Source organism: Falco peregrinus, chromosome 8 (genome assembly GCF_023634155.1).
Source record: "Falco peregrinus isolate bFalPer1 chromosome 8, bFalPer1.pri, whole genome shotgun sequence".
Lineage (NCBI taxonomy): Eukaryota > Metazoa > Chordata > Aves > Falconiformes > Falconidae > Falco > Falco peregrinus.
In genome coordinates, this window is record NC_073728.1 from 56,903,244 (window position 1) to 56,920,867 (window position 17,624).

A 17,624-nucleotide genomic window follows, 5' to 3' on the forward strand; every position below is an offset into this window, starting at 1 on the left:
TTAACAGGAATCCAACTTAGGCAGTTTATTTTTCAAAACAGTTGGCAGCTAGAGTTATTACACAACAGGGTTTGAGACACAGACTTGTTGAAAGAGGGAACCTTGCACCAAACTGTTCAAATGAAACCTTCAGCATCTTTCAGCACTGGCAATATTTAACGTAAAACATCTTATGCCTTTAAAAATATTTTTTAACATTTTTTGTACAAAAATAGAAAAATTTCTCCCTGGCTCTCCAACAGTACTTATTATTCTGGTGTTGAGGAAGCAAAATAAGGATAATGTCTTCATCAGCATTCCAGTTAAAAAATTGAAAAGTAATAATTGTGGAGGTGTATAAAAACAAAATGAGTATTTTCAAACTCTTTGAAGTGAGGATTTTCAAATGTTGTATTTTTTCATTAAAATATTTTTATAATGATATAATACAATGTACAGTAAGCCTTGCAGAATTTGGGATCAGGTTCTCCTCTCACCTGTACCAGTACAAATAAGAAACAAAAGCTAATTGACACTGATATGTATTAAAAAACACCTGGCCATCATCTTTTCATTAAGTATAGACATTTTGTCTGATACTAAACCAAAACAGTGTATTACATTTGTTACAAATTAATCTTATTTGATACTATAATAAGTTCTGATTTTTTATATTATTATTTTACGTATCACTGCAGGATTATAATCAAAGTGAAATCTTATTTATAGTTTCCAATAACCTATGCCAAAATTTAACCCAGTACTTACAGATTTCAGCTGTAATATCCATCTGAATGCCAAAGACAGTTATAAGGACCAATACTATTACAGTGCATAGGAAATTAATCTAGAATTATGAGACTCTTCAGATAAATTACCACATGGCATTTTAAAATTACCTTCATTTCTCTTTTTTTGACCATCTTAATTGTTTTGTCATCTCCATTGGGTAAAAAGGACTATAGAAAAGTCGGTTTGTAGGATTACATGAACCTGTCCCAGACAACCTCTAGAAACCCAGAGTTTATTAATCCTTTAATCTTTTCTTATCACAGCAAGTATCTAGGGCCACTTTAATTCTCATTAGTGATATACCTGTAAAACAATAGATGCCAACGGCATTCACACATAACCACTGTTTGAAGGGTTAATCTAAATTCTTTTTGTTTACTCTACACGTCAACTTTCTAGATCTAGAAAATAAAGAAATAAATAAGAATGTGGGGTAGGAGCATACAAAATAATGCCATATTGCTAGCAATTGGCAAATACAGATCTGCCTCTCAGAGACTGAAATTAAGCCACTGGCAAAAATCCTATGCAGGCATTTTATTATAGGCAAAACTACCCTCCTGTCTATTATCAAAGATAAAGTGTTGTATCTAGTTGTATCAGCTAACAGTCACTTTCATAAAATAAAAAAGATGAATAAGGTTGTCTTCAAAGTATTCAAGTTATGGTCATGGCGATGATGATGAATGGATGAAATCAGCACTCTTCTATCATTCCTAGGAAAAGTTTTCATGGAGTTACACTACACAGAAGTACTCAACCATGTGTCTGGCTCAGTGAAGAGTAAACATTCCCATTTTTTCCATTCATCTCAGACTGACGTATATGTGAGGTCAGACCATCCTATTGCTTCAGCTGGCTCGGGCTTGCCAGGCTTGACTAAAGGCTGTGGGCTTTGTAAGCTGAACACATATGCATAATAAATTCTTTTTGTGAAAAGATACACTGTGAGCCTCATCTTAGGTCCTTAATAGTAGCCTCACCAGGTTTTAGTAAAGCCAATCTCCGAAACTTTTATAAATGTAAATGTCATACAGGGTTGAAAATCATAATTATTGACATTCTTCATCAGTAGCAGTAATTGAACAACAAACTCAGCAGGCCTCCCTTAAATGGTTTAATGGCTTATTATATCTCCAGGCTGCCAATCTATCCCTTTCCCTCAATACTTCAGTCACTTTTATGTTTGTAGTCCACATATAATGCATTACACATTTTTTTATTTTTACAATGTCTTTCTTTTAACAAGCTACAGAGCCAGCAGGAACATGCTGTAAATGAGATACGACATCACAGTGTGGCCATCCTAGAAACATATATTCAAAAAATATGCAAATCAGTTCAAGTATATCTCTCCTCAGGTGGGAAAAGGTATGGGAACATGGTCAAGAATCACTTTAAATTATCTTCTGAGTAGAAAACAATAACACTCTAAGGAACCAAAGAAAAGGGGAAGAAAGTAACTAAAATTAACTTCCTTTTTTTCCTTAAAAAGAGGAATTTCTTATGCACTTGGCCATAATCAGTACACAAGAACCTCACCTTCAAAATGCAACTGGGTATGATTCAGCATGAATTACATACACACCAAGCATAATGAACGTGTCATATCTTCACATTAGAGAAAAGCATGTAAAGCCAGAACAGCCGCACTGACCTTGGCACTGCTCAGCATGACTGAAATAAGTCTCTCACTCAGTGGGACTGCAGGGGAGCACATACTGGAAACTTTTGCCAATATCCACTTTTCCATTAATGGGTCAGATTCTGATATCTTCCTATTGACTACAGCTATAAATGAAAGACTGTGTTTGTGCCCCACAGTTTAATGGACGCCTCAGATGAACTTAATAGAAAACCAGTGGTATGATCTGGACAGCAGAATACTTGCTAATATTGCTATAAAGTCAGCGGGGCTGATCCTACTTTTAGTTGCTGTAAATTCAGAGAAAGTTCTGCTCAGATAAATGGAATGAGTTCACATTTTATTAGGGTAAATGAGCCAACTTTTGACAAATCATTCACCAAGCTGCCATTCAGAAGATTTATTCTCCTTGGTATTTAAATAAACACATAATAAGTATGTACCATCAATGCACATGGGAACTGAGTGCAGTGTGGCAGACAACTGTCTCAGTCCTCTTGTTGTCACAGAGAGAGACAAGGCAGCCACTGGCGGGGACCAAGCTGCAAGGAGACATGCCAGATCATTGTGGCTCTGCTCCTAATCTGCTGTATAATTTTAGAAGCGTTTTTTTCCTTCCCCATGCCTCCATCTCCCCTTTTATCATGCTTAGGTAGATTGTCAATTATTTGGCATAATAACATTAGGGACTCAGTTTTGATTGTGACCCGCCAAACTTTAATCTAATAAGAACCTAAGAAATAAGGGCCCATTTTGAAAGGGAGAGAGGCTTTTATTCCTGAAAATCTCTCGGCTGTGACACACGGTTTGAGGCACATCATTTTCAGCAATTAACACCACAGATACACCAAGTCTCTAAGCCAGCATAAACCAGCACTGCTGCTAAAGGAAACGGCCCTTCCTTCCCCTCACCCCCAGCCCACATTCCTCTTCATTCCCTCTGCTACTCCCTGCCTTGTGCCAACACAAGTGTTCTTGTGGCCCCGCAATGAACCAGATCAGGGAACTCATCCAGGTTGAAACTAACCTGGGGAAAAGGAAATTGTTTAGTTTTAACCTGGCAGAGTTCCCTGGCCTGGTTCACTGCACAACCATGTGTGTGCTGGTGCCAGCATGGGGAAAGAAGCAGCCCTGGGCCAGGAAGGAGGAGACAGAGGAACAGGAATGGTGGACCTCCCTCTGAAAGAGGTTGTTGCAGAGCTGTTTCATGCCAGCTTAAAGTGTTTGTAGAAATGTGGCACATATTAAAAAACTCTCTCTTCAAGGAATATTTGTTTTCAGAGGATTAATGCTTCCCAGGATATTCCAGCCTTGGCCATCTGTGGAGCATTGCTTCTCCCTCTCTCCCCCCTGCCCAATATACTGGCATGGAATTAAAGCCCTGGGAAACATGAAAGCTACAGGCCTGGGGATTTTGTGACAAATGCAAAAATGTTCATATTTGTCAAACCATTAGCAAAGGGGCATGGCTGTTGTGAGAGTCTTGACCCCATGCCAAGTACGCTCAAGCCTGCTGAAGGTTGCATGCCTGAATCATACTCACTCTGGCAACTCCCATCGAGATCCCTTCTGCGTCTGTGACAGGTGCCCAGACAAGCACAGTTGACTCCAAGATGTCAAGAGGAAGATTACTGCACATTACCTGAGCCATAGATATTTGCCAAAATGCAGCACTACTTGTATGTGGCTACAGCACTTCAAAGGACAGTCAGGCTCCAGTGCTGCAGCTGCATTTGCCCAACATGGAGCCTGAATGCAGCAGCCCTGCCAGACGCGAGCCAGCTTCTGCAGGTTGAAGCAGGGCAGCTTGATGCTGCATGACCAGAGCCTGTGGGGCTGGAAAGCCTAAAACAGGAACAGTGGAGCAGCTCTGGATAGCAACAGCTCAGACCATGCCCAGGCTGGAGGCAATACAACAGTCCCAAATTTGGCAGAAGACAAAATGAAGCCACAGCCTTTACTCCACAGGGTTGGGAATGAGGGAAGAAGGAAAGAAGCAACCTTGAAAGCGTGGAGCAAGCAAAGAGGAGGCAGAAGTTGATAAATCCAAGGGTGAGGAACAGGTACTTCTGTAGCACTGTTTCAGGGTACCATATATTTGGTAGCTTCTTTCCCTAACCTCCTTTACCCTAGGAGAGCTAGTTAAAATACAAAGCAGACATCTAGGGTTTGGGTCTGACAATCTAGGCTGTGTCTGTTAGAGACAAGGGCAAGGCTGTTAGGAATCAGTCAGGCTTCCTGCACTGAGCTGATGGGTGCTGAACTCTCACAGCACAGAGCTCCAGACACTCTGTTAATAGCTAAGCCCAAAGTATTTAATTTTGACTAATCGTCCAAAGTTCAGGGCTGATCCCAAAGTCCTTGGTCAGCAAATCTGGCTAGAAATGTCATACGATTTGGCCTCCACCAGATTCCCAGAAATCTGTGGGCTGGAAATGCCATGAGGATTAGGCAAAAGTGAAATCTTCCTCTTAGTTTATCTAGATATATTTGTCCCTGCTCAGCAGAGCAAATATGTTTGCTTTCCATATTTGCCTACCAGTTTAAGGCTTTTTTGTAACTGCTGCCAATTTTTGGCTACTTTAAAGCCTGACAAATCTTTCTTCTCTTCTGTACCATGTTATGTTTGCTGGGAGCACTGATTAATCCCTTTCCACCCTCATTCTTCAAGAGCAACCTTCACCGTATGCGTTTAGGAGGAGTGGCTTCAAGGCTACAGCAAGCCAGACAGAGCAATGTTGAAAATGGAGCTGCCTGCTAAAAATAATCAATTCTCATTCTGGCGGGTTTCCATGTCACTCTCTGACCTTTGGTCAGACTCTGCCTGCCACTTCCACGCATCCTCAAAAGATGTAAATTTTTCTTATCTCTAGAATTTGTACTCTGTTGGATGGGATGAGCACTAAACACTTTGTTTGCACAGTGTGCATAGAATGAGACACTTTCACAAGTTCTACTCTAACCAGCCCTGGTGACACAGGGAGGGAAGTGAAGCTGAAACTGAGGAAGGTTATGTTATGACTTAAGCCAAGGAGAGATGTCCTCTTCTCCATGAAATTGTACCAGTGTGAGACCCTGTCCCCAGCTATGTGACACTGACCTGCCTACCAGAGTATACCACCTTTTCCCGCACATGTGAGTGTGCTGTCATTTACTTCCTGCAAAATCATTTGGCTCAGTTCATCCATCCATCCACCTGGTACTGCTTGAATTCAGGATCACTCATGGGATGTTTCATTGGCAGAATGGCTGGGGCAGTAACCTCTGGCAAGGTAGATGATGATGATCTCCTGGGAACAGCAACATCTTCTACCAGCACAGCTGTATTTGTCCACAGCTGTGTAAACTTTGACTAGCTAAATCCAGCTATTCAAAAATAGACTTTCAAATCAATCCCAGGCCCCTTGAGCTCAAGTTGAGTGAAGTCTCCTCTATGTCACACAGCTCTTCAACTTCTGGGAAGAGCTCCAGCAGTTAAAACTACTGAACATGAAACAACGGAGGAGGGGGTATCAGGCCTTGTAAAGCTTCCAGCCTAAGTGCTCCCTTCTCCAAACAGAACTAACACCTTAGAGCAATCTGAGTAAAAAGTATTAAAACCATTCCTGTGCTTTAAGAGACCTAACATGGGCAATGGTGAGTAAAGTTGATAAATACAGATGCCCGCACACAGATCAAAGACAAAGCAGAACTCTCAAATGGCAATAAATAAGTAATGTTATTAAACACTCCCTCAGCCTCTCCAGCAGCGTCCTTTAGGACTTCTGGATATGTAAACTGCTCTTTACAGCTACAGGTAAGCAAGTTTATAAAATAATGATCGTGTCATTATTTCCCCCCCATATACAGTAACTAATATCTTTGCAGTTGTCAGTCAATGTGCTGTGATGTGCAGTTCAAACAGTAGAGCCAAGAAAGAGAGATGTTTCACGAACACACTACTAGCTACGCATACATGTATGTGCCATATTTACACAGACACAGATCCTGCCGTGGGACTGGATGGGCAAATAAACACTTCTTCAAGGACATTTCCAAATAAAATGATGAAGAAAAACTCAGAACAGAGAAAACACAAGGAAATAAAACTGTATGGGCAGGTTTTCCCAGCTGTCATCTAACTTTTTCTCACTAATTAAAGGAGGAAGTGGAAGAAAATAAGAAATATAAAATAATTTAGGAAATACCCATATTTAAGAGGCATATTCAGAGGGAAGGTTATAAAACCCTTGTGAGGCAGGAGAATTAGTTCTGTAGCTTGCCAGTCAAGACTGACAAAAGCCAGGTAGAGTGAAAATTATTGCTGTGGTCATTATCAGGAAGGGAAGAGATGAGGAGAAACCAGAACCTGTGCTTCCTCTGTGTTGTGTATACAGCTCAGTCAGTCCTGGAGTCACCAGGAAGATGTCCATTCTTTTCAAGGGATGCTGAATCAGACTAACTGAAAAAAACAAACCATGCAGAGACTGGAAGGAACACGGACCACGAACCACCCCAAGTAAAACTCATCTGGAGCACACGCAGGGACAGCTGAAATTCCAGAGTCTTTTGTTGGAAAATGTCTACTGAAAGAGCAGGGGGCATTTAGTGGGAACTGGCTTTTTCATGACAGTATTCACCCACTATTATGCCAAGGATGATTTCCTTTTATTCAGAAAATGAAAAAGGATCTAAGAAAAATGTTGATGAAAAGGAAAAAAAAAATTGTAATTGAAATATTTTCCACTGGAAATAAAGGAACTGAGCCATTTGCCTGCTGGCAGTCAATATGTTCTCTCATCCCACTCAGACTAACCCTCCACATCCCACCTGATGCCTCTGGAGACTGGCCTCCCAGAGTTGCAGTGCAACTCAACCCCCTGCCTGAGATCATAGGGAGAACAACCCAGTCTTTCCAGCCCGCCCCAGCTCCCCAGGTATTTTGGCACGATTTCACTGACACAGGCCTTTTCACTTGTAGAGGAACTCAGAACTGGAAAAACTTGAGATATTTGAGGTCAGAACCAAGCATGTCAGCAAAGCTGAGCTGAAAGGAATCTTGCACAATGTCTGTGTACTCTGTGCCAGGAAGCAGTTAGTCCTAATACCCCTCCAGTTCATTAGCATCAAATAGACTTACAAGGGGTGGGGGTGGGGGGGTGGAAGAAAGAAGCTGGCTGTCCTTATTCCTACAGATCAATTCCCTTCTGTACATACATACCCCTCTCCTCCCTGTAAAGGCATATCCCCCTTGCACCTAAATGCCATTGCCTCTGGCAAGGGTGTCTCTTTCACATGAGGGATTACACTGCCTAATTGCCGTGAGCTATGGAAATCTAACATTCTGCTGGGTCTGCAGAGCTCCTTTAACATTCATCCCATCATCCTCTCAAGTGCAGCTGGTGTGTTTCTCAAGAGCCAGACTGGGCTGATCCCATTCTCTGGAAAAGGACACACATTGTTGCTCAGCAATGGGTGTGCTGGGAAGAAATTCTAGCTGTGGCAAGATTTCAGCAGGCAGTTGCAGTCTGCAGTAAAACTGAATTCAGTTGGCTATAGCCAAGCCTTGTGTGGGTTCCTGGTGACTGTTCAGACAATCACGGTCCCCAGGGCTGGCTGCACCTAGGCACTTGCCCATTTTCACAGGGTATTCAGCTCTTTCTTTGCCTTGAAGTCTGTCAGTGGGCATTACAGCCACATTCAGCACGTATCTTTTTCTTTATGATTCAAAAAACTATACTGCACCTCAAGTGAGACCATCCTGTACAGCAGATTGGCTGTGTTCAGCTCTGAACGCATACAGATGCAGAAATGGTAATAGTTCTGGCCAGGAGATCACGAAATCTTGCTATGGAACATGTTCTCTGGCCTAATACATCGGAAAACAGCTGTCTGTGTTTTAAGTGTCAGGCTGGAATAGGCATATACTGGCTTGTTATAACCACTGTCTATATAAAATGCAAACAGTGACATAGTAAAAAGCAGCATTTGCAAAATTATTGTCAGATAGTCTGAAGTGCTGACTCACTTTCCCACACAAGAACTTACTATCTCTTCTAGCAGTCCTCAGGTTTCTTCTCTACTCACTACACACTCAGTGAGACATGACAAAAAGTGCACAATCATGTGCTTAAAGACTTTGACCAGATTTTCAGCCAATTTATGTCATTGCATGTAACAGCCACTAGCTACATGTATAAAGCATGCTGTCTGGTCAAGGACTCCACAGACTCTGAGCAAGGTTCTCACCCAGCAGTACATGTAAGATTTTAAAAGAGTTCTTGATTGTTAGAAATTTCAGTGTCAAAACAATACAAAACAGTATTTTCAAATTCCACCAAGCTCAAAAAACATGTCAACCACCTTGTTTTGTTCATGGAAACCCTATAATAATTAGTATCTTCTTGCAGCTTCACACAATATAGAAACCCATCCCAGCTATTTCCGACCCCAATTCCTCATTCAGATCCTTTTGTATGCTGAACTGACTCTCACAACATAACTCTAAGCATGTAAAGTTAAGTGGATAAACAATTACAAGAGGTTCAAATTGGGCTTAATGAAAACTCCATCATGTAGAAATCTAGGGAAATCAAACTTTTCACAGCTTTTGAAAAGTTGTATGGATAGGGAAATTTTGGTTATTGTTTGAGTCCAAGCCTGACAAGAAAAAAGGAAAGGAATAGACTGTTGTTTAGTTAAACTCTGCACTGCAGCCTGTGTCTGGGTTGCCTGAGCAAAAGAGGGTAACCAAAGAGTCCTTGTACTGCCCAAAGCTGTGAATTCTCTCCAGCACCAGATGGGACTTAATGCAGTCCATGGAGTGGTGAGAAGATTCCAACGCAGTTCTTTGCAGGAAAAATGAAACCCTTTCAACTGGCTAGTCACAGCCTCTGGGTACTTATGGTTTTGTTTTCTTTATTACTTTGCTGTGAGTGAGCAGAATTTTCCTTCACCAAGTCACTTGCATTTTTTAAACGACACACATTAAAGCCAAGCTGACCAATACACAAAACCCCTGGGAGCTCTATGGGCTAGTTGCAGGCACAATGGTGATATGAAGACTATTGCAGCAGCTCAGTTATTCCTTCCTGATGCTTCATATCCACAGCACCCATCTGTGCTTGGAGTCAAACAGTTTTTCTCTGAGCCTTCATACCCAGATCAGTTTTAGGAAACAAAACCAAGTATAATAATAATTCTATTCATTAAGGCTAAGGCTTGTAATGGTACTTAGCCATGAAAAGATGCAGCCAGTGGGATTTTCAAATTGCCCAAGTAGATTACGCATCTAATTCCCATTGACAGCCAGTGGGAATTAGGTCCCAAACTCCCTTAGGCACTTTTATTAATCCTATTAGGTGTCTGTCTGCATCTTTGTATGCTTAAATACCTTTGTAAACCTGGGCAAAGGTGTACTCCCATGCTCCTTAGTTTGCTTTTTAGGGTTTTGGTAATAGAACAAAGTCAGACCTTCTAACTTACCTTGCAGATCTCAAGATTTGGAGTATGAACTACAATCAGGTCATTCTTTGCTACCCTTGGAACCTCTGACGTTAGAGCAGTAGACCTGCTGAGGTGTGTTCAGAGGTTGCTTACTAGTGTTGACTCATTGCTGCTAGTGCCACTCTTCTATAATCAGCTGCCCATCCCCTCAGCACTGCTAGAACAGGTCAGGGAGCCCAGAACAGAACCAGAAGGCTCAAGCCTTGTGGCATTGAACCTAAACACTCAGAAGCACTTCCTCTTTATTTTATGTTGCCATAAACATAGATACGGGATATAACAATGAAGACGCATTTCACCTGAATTTTGCTGTGGCCACAGCTGGTTTGTATTCTTCTGGCTGAAGGGCACATGGAATATGTGCAGAGTACTGATGGGACTAAGCCAATTCCCTGGAAGCACAATGGTGCAATTTTCAAAAGACCACAGCCGTGGTTTTTCTAAGTCTTTGAGAATGCATCCTTTACTGAAATGGCTTTGTCACAATGTGAAACTAAGTAGACCAAAGTGAAAGCAAACATTCCCCTTCTCTGAAAAGCTCCAGCGTGATCACAACAATACCAGTTGAACCCTACTCTAAGCTACAGTAGTGCTGGTGACTATTTAGAAAATAATTAACTGAACTTTACATGACATTCAGATGTTTCTTGGCTCAAATATCAGTCTATTCCTCTGCTGAATTCTAGGGATTCTGCAAACAATGAAAAATATTTGCTTAATGGTAGACTTGCATGCTATGTTCTTGTTGTGCTGAGTCACTGTATCTGTGAAGACAAATGCTGAAAAGAATATTAGATAGAAAAACAACTTTGCTAGATAGACTTTGAGTGTGATGAAGATCTGTCATAAATATGAAGCAAATAATGGAGTGTTTTTATGAAAATGTGTTGCTGGGTTTAAAGGCATTATTTTCTGTTCCCCAAGGAGATTCTACAAAAAATGTGGAATTTTTACTTTGTTGAGATAAAATTGGTAAATAGAAAGGTTAAATAGTCTTTGGCTCTTATTATATCAAGAAATGAAGAGTAGGCTCGGAAGTGGACTTATGCTTGTTAGGCCATGTGTCCCCCTGCATTTCCATTTCCATTGCTGACTATGGATTGAGATCACTTAATGCTTCAGAACAGTCAAGTTCTGAACACCTACAGCTGAAAGAAGAGTTAAATCCAGTACCCTGTCCATATCCACTCACACCATATGAATAAAACTGTGCTAAACAGTTTTCTTCAGCTCTCAGCTCTGAGGCTGGGATGGTGCAGACCTGATGATTGATGCTTGACCCTTCATCACTGTTGCTTGACTTGATAGTGCCTGATAACTCTTGTCTTGGTAGTGGGCTCAAACTTATGTCAGGGTGACAGTGTAAACGGATGCACTACATTGTTCCCTGAAAATCTTAATAAGGAGAAGCTTGTTGCCTGGCAGCCCAGAGAATGTTCCAAGACCAAATTGCCAGCTTGTAAAGAGAAAGGCGAACAGATCATGAAAAAAGCTTGGTTGAAACAATGAGTGTAAAAAAGAAATTTTTTTTTTTAAAAAAAGTACAGCTTAGTCCCTCAGACATTTTCCCTTTTACTGCTGGGTGGGAGGGCTGATGTCTGTGTGCATGTCCATATATGTGTGTGTGTGTGTGTGTGTACACAGTGCTGGAATTGGAATTTCACCTATCTGAGGGAAACTGCATTCTGAAGTGTCATGAAAAACTGGATATTCAATTTATTGTAGAGAACAACATCTTCTAAAAAGCACCATGACAGATCCATGAAAACAGACAGACACAGCAGAGAACTAGATGTCTGGTAAAAGAAGCAAAGGTTTCAAATTTGGCCATAGCCACTAAGTGGACTTACGAAACACTTGCACCTAATACCCATGTTCTTAAAATCATCTGTTGCCAGCAACTGTTGCCTGGTTTTTTGCAAACAACAGTTGCAGTGTTTCAGTTTCACAAAGATGTTTTTGTTACAAAACAAATATGTGTGCAGGTGCATCCTAAAACAAATGGCTTAGATGCCATCAGTGGGACTGGCTTTCATTTATGAAGCAGAAAATAAAAATGACCCAAAATAGCTCTTTCACTAAGAAGGATTTATTCATGATCATAACTGTGTCCATGCTGAAATCAGGAGGATGGCAAATAAAAACTACACAGATTGTGCAAAGGATAATGTAATTTCAAAAGAGAGATGGCACCTAGTAAATATTGGTATGGAAAGATAAACTGAGCAGCAGCTGCACACTAGACACTTCCTCACTCAAAATGGAAGACTGTCTTAATGACTTACAGCTTGCAAGCTTCTTACTGAATGAAGCCTTGACTGGTACTTTCTGGACTAAACCACTTAACACAATCCTTTTAGTATTAAATACTGCCAGTATCATAAAAATATCTCCAAACACAAAAGCATCCTTCATATGTACTAAATACAAACTGCAACTGAAAAAAGCTATGATGTCAGACATCTCCTCAGAAGGATTTGAGAAATTCTTTTGAATGACTTGTGCAGGATGTTTGTGCTCCGGAACAGCTCAGAATGGCTCAGCACTTCTAACCAGCTAGTCGAGGACCCAAGTAGGTTTGCAGGAAAGTACACGTCACTTATAGCAGGTATTCAGTGGTAAAGAGCTAAATAGTTTTTGAAAGATCTGATTACTAATCGGTTCCCTTTTATTTGCCATGTGCTTTCTCCATGGATGGATTCATTGGATGTGCAACAATAATTGAGTTTCATCCCATGGGTGAAGTCCATTTGGTGACTTAAGTGCAGTCACTTGTCAGGATGGATTTTTCCACAAACGTACATTTTTAAAGTTTGCATGTCCTTTGTCAATACCTCTGCTCTCCAAGGGACAGCATGTCAACTTCCTACACTCTTACATTTGACTGATACTGAAAATCCGTCTGCTATGGTTCTCTGATGTCCATTTGATGGAGAAGGCTTTTTGACAACTCCTGCCTCTCCAGAGCTCTTACCTCTTTGTTTTTGTTCTGGTTTGGGTTTGTGGTGGTTTGTTCCCCCCCCGCCCCCCCTTTCCCAATAGCAGAACCTTTTATTCAGGCTAGCAGCATTTTAATCTTCTTTTTCCGTTCCCATCTTCCACAGCAAGCAGTTCCCAAACTGATAACTCTAATGAACAAGCACATTGAAGCTTTAAGGGCTGCTAATATACTCCCTCTCAGCTCATCCCTCAGCCTTCATCTAAAGGTAAGCATTAAGCTCATGACACAAGGGGAGACAGAAAATAAAAGCCGCACCAATGGGAACAAAAGAGGAATTGAAACTATTGCAAAAGAAGAAAGCAGTAGAACAACTGGTACAAGATTAACCAGGCCACTGCATTATGGTCTTGCACAACGTACTTGTTTTACTGGGTGGTACTACGTGCAAGGAAAAATTTTAGATCTATCTGGCAATTATTCCAGAAGGAGGAGACAGGCAGTTGGAAATGAGCATCACTTTGTTCCCAGAGCTACCCTCAAGATCAGAGAAAGAGTAGATGGTAGCTCTTACTTTCTTTGTCAGGATCAAAGAACTGATGGTCCCAGACACAGTAAATTCAATGCTGAATGAGCTGTGAAGAACCTTACAGAACTCTGGACCTGAAGATGATAAATCTGTTTAAGTCACTGTCTTTACCTGACGGTGGCCAGTACCAAATAATTGTGAGAAAGAAACAGTGGATAAGGTTACTCAATGCTGCAAGAAAATGTCCACTTAAATCCCAGGAGATCAAATCTAGCTCTTGTAGACAGCACAAGAAGTACATGCTGTTCATCTATGACATTTTTTTCCATCTCATATTCCTGTCAACTTGACAATAAACCTCATCGGTTTCACCTTTGAGATTGATTTTCCTCTTTCAACTTTCCTTTTAATTCATTATAACCTCAGTAGCTTTTATGTTGGTGACGGTGCTTGCAGTTTGCTTTTGTAAAATACTAATAGTCAACAGCAGCTTTTAAAGCCTTATTTTTGTAAAACAGCATGAACCAAAACAACCACACTCCATGCAATCAACTGAAATAGAAAAGAAGGATTAGGGAAGCATGGAAGTACAAGTTGCTAAAGCACCACTTCCTCCCCCTCACAGGAGGTACTCAAGTGGGAAACCTTCATTACAGTACTTGCATTTGCACTGTTTTCCTGTTGATGCATATTACTTATTACATGAACTGATATAGAGAAAAGAAACTCATTAAACAGTGCGCTTTTTAATTTATTTGAATGTAGAAAAATAGGCAGCATTTCCATTCTTTTCTTCAGAACATGATCCAATTAAAAATTGGGGGTGGGGGTGGGGGGGTGCTGGAAGCAGCATTTTAAAGCATTGTTTCTCACTTTGAGATAGAAAGCCAGTTTCCCTGACTAAAACTGGCTGGATAATTCCAGGCTGGAGAGTCCCAGGCTGCCAGTCTGTGAAAATGTCTCCATCTACTGTGTTTCGATCAAAGTCCAGCTAAACATTCTGAAAAAGGAGTTTGAAGACCATCTTGTGAAGTGTTGCCATGGCAGTTTTGATTTCCAGCCAAATAAAAATAAGACTACTTTTTGGCTGTTCAAACACTGCTTTCATATCTCCCTGTTGTTTGGTTTTTAGCTTGCATCCATGAAAATATACATGTATGACCTTTAAGAAAAAAAGTTGCAGTGATTTCATTGACCATGTTTTATTGGCTTACCAAACAGCAGCTGCCCTGGACCCCAGCTTGAACACAATTCTGATTTGCCATTTCCTTCACGTGTTTAGGGGGCTATTTAGTAGTGTCAAGAGGGAAGCATGACTACAGTTCTGCCCCCTCATTGTTCACATCTGATGGAAAGCCATGGTACTAGTCAATATATATGAGAATAGCCAGACCAAAGAGAAACAAGGTCTTCAGTGAGCAATAAAGGAGATCTGTTTTCTTGCAGTTTTGTGTCTCGTGGTTGGATTCTCCTGTGTGTAAGAACAAACTCCCTCAGAAGCAGGAACACTGGTAATAGTGCTCTCCAAGGGGATTCCTAGCTATCCACTTGAACTCCTACTACAGCCTTTCTACTCCTACTACAGGCTTGCAGGGGCATTCATATGGTATCTCTCTCCATACAGCTGTGCATTTTCACAAAACATAACTTCATGTCCTTAAGCCTGCCACCCCTGTATTCGATTTGTTTGAAATTGGCCCAACAGTAATTGCAAAGGGACTGAGACACACAAATACAGAGACAGCAAGATCTCATAAGCTTTGTATCCTTAGGAAACAGGCAAACAAGACCTTTCTGGCTTGGGATTTGGCACAAAGCTGAGTTACTTGGACTACAGTCAAACTGACAACGTAACAAATGGAACACTTAGGGGCTGCAACCGTTATGACCTCACTAGTCTGGCATGTGCTTCTGGTTCAGCCCTGTTCTGCTACCAGTTTTCTAACTCTGGCCACCGTCACAGGAATTTTGGAACTTGAAACCCAGACTGCTAACCAAGACAAACCTGTCAAGGGCTGACTGTTAACAAAAAGCAGACAGTGGCTTGCCCTTTTCTCCTCCTCCTGTGTAGTTTAAATGCTAAAGTGACATGGATTGTTGTCAGTGGACAAAAGAACTTACTGGAACAGCTGCACAATAGCAAATACCAGCAACAATCCAGGCTCTAGATTCTTAGAATATACTGGAGCTTAAGCAAAAGACTGAGGAATCTGGAGATGAGTTTCTGTGAGAAGAATACAGATAACACGTGATTCACGCGAGAGAAGAGGGTTCTACTCTGAGGACCAGTTCTCAAATACAAACTCCTAAATTTCCCTTGGAAAATACCACAGCCACTTGAAGGAGGCATCTAAGGGCATGAGAGACAGCTGTGACATCAGGATAATTCAGAGGGGTTTTCCCCATATTTTACACTTCTAACAGTGGGACCATTTACAAAACTATGGCTCCAAAGCCTCCTCAAGAAGTGTCAGATAATGATGCCACATCATCAGCCTGAAGGAAAGCTCAGAACATCTAATATCAACCATTAGATGGCAATCCCCAAACCCCACATTTTCATCTTAATTTGGAGCCCTACACACACTTCCAATTGCTAATGTGGGAGAAAATAAGAAACCAAAAAAACCCCCAAGTAGCTCTGTAAAAGTGGAACTAATGAAGACTGCTTCCCTGGGGACATTTGTCTCACAGCTGATTGGTTTGAAAATTAAATGGTAATATTTTGGCAGCAGGAATTCACCCCTTTCTAGACATCAGTGAATCCACAACAAAGAGCAATATTGTGAATGCCCTAGGCACAGGAAAAGCCAAAATTTACTGCTTACTGGACAATGAAGAACCCTGAAAAGGGAACCTTGACCTCACCTGCTTTCCATTAAAGGTTGAGCTCAGCTTGCACTACGTTTTCAGGAGCAGTAACAATAAGGTCTCTCCTGTCACTTATTTTCAGGAAACTTGTATGAATTTTGCATACATTTGTAATTCATTTTGAGAACTAACCACCTCTGCCTCATGTAAGTGAAATGGTTCAACTCTTTCAAAAGATTGTGAGGAGACAGAATGAAATCCACAGTATGCCCACAGTATGGAATCAACCTTCATTTCTTCAGGCTAGAAAATAAAGCAGCATTAGGGCTGAATGCAGAACAGTGTTCACATTCAATACAGCCTCCCTGCGGGGACTTCCTGAAAAAAAATGCTAGTGTTATCTTGGCCGAAGAAGCTGTCTGAGTGGCAGAGTAGTGCTCCCAGCTTCTGAGGTAAGTCATCACCTTTGCCTGACACTCCCAGTCTTCCACAAGCATAACATGGGCAGCTGTAGCCTTGGCTCTAAAGCTTAAAATAGGATCATTTTTACTTCTTAAAAAACTTTGAAGAAGTTTGCTACCTACATTCCTTTATAGTGAATCAGACAGGTCCAGGACATACGATTGCTGTTAGTAAATGGGTGTAACACCTCAGTGTAGCGGGAAAGAGAGCAGTGTTAGGGTGAATAAAGTTGGAACAGCATACATCACTGCAAGAGTTTCCTTTTCACTCTCTCCACAATTTCCAAAGGGGATGTTCACTGCCAGTATTCCCTATTACTGCATGCACCCCAAGATTCCCTCCTTCTGATATGTGTGTGATAATGGGCTCAGGTGCTGAGTGGTGGAAACTTTACAGGCAGTTTTACAACCATGGAAGTGACAGGAAGATTCTGCCATTTTTACCAGAGGCAGAACCATTCTGTGGCAGAACAGGAAAAGAGATTCTGAAAGAGCCCACCTAGCAACCTTCTGTCTGTAACATGGTACATTTGTGTGTATGGGATGTGTTACAGAAAGACAGATCTGGATTTGGAGAGGCTGCAATTGTTCAGAAAAGCCTGGGATGTTAACCAGCCTACAGAGAACATTATTTCCATGTTACTTCTGCCCTATTGACTAATTCTTAGAACAAACAGACTTTACGAAATTCAGACTTCAGCTGCGTAAGTGGGTAAAAAGTGGAGCTTTATGAAATCATGAAAACAAATACAGCTTTAAATGAAAAGCTTGTCTCAGTCTGTGCCACTGCCTCCCTCTCCTGCACAATGTGATTGTACTTGACATTCCTCTTTCAACCTCTACATTTTAATTGTAAATTAATCACTGACTTGGACATTCTCTACTGTGCATTAATATGGTTGATATTAACAACAATATTGCTCTCCAGGCATTTGGAATGTGCAAGACTTTTTGTGCACCAAATGGCTCATATTAACTTGTGGA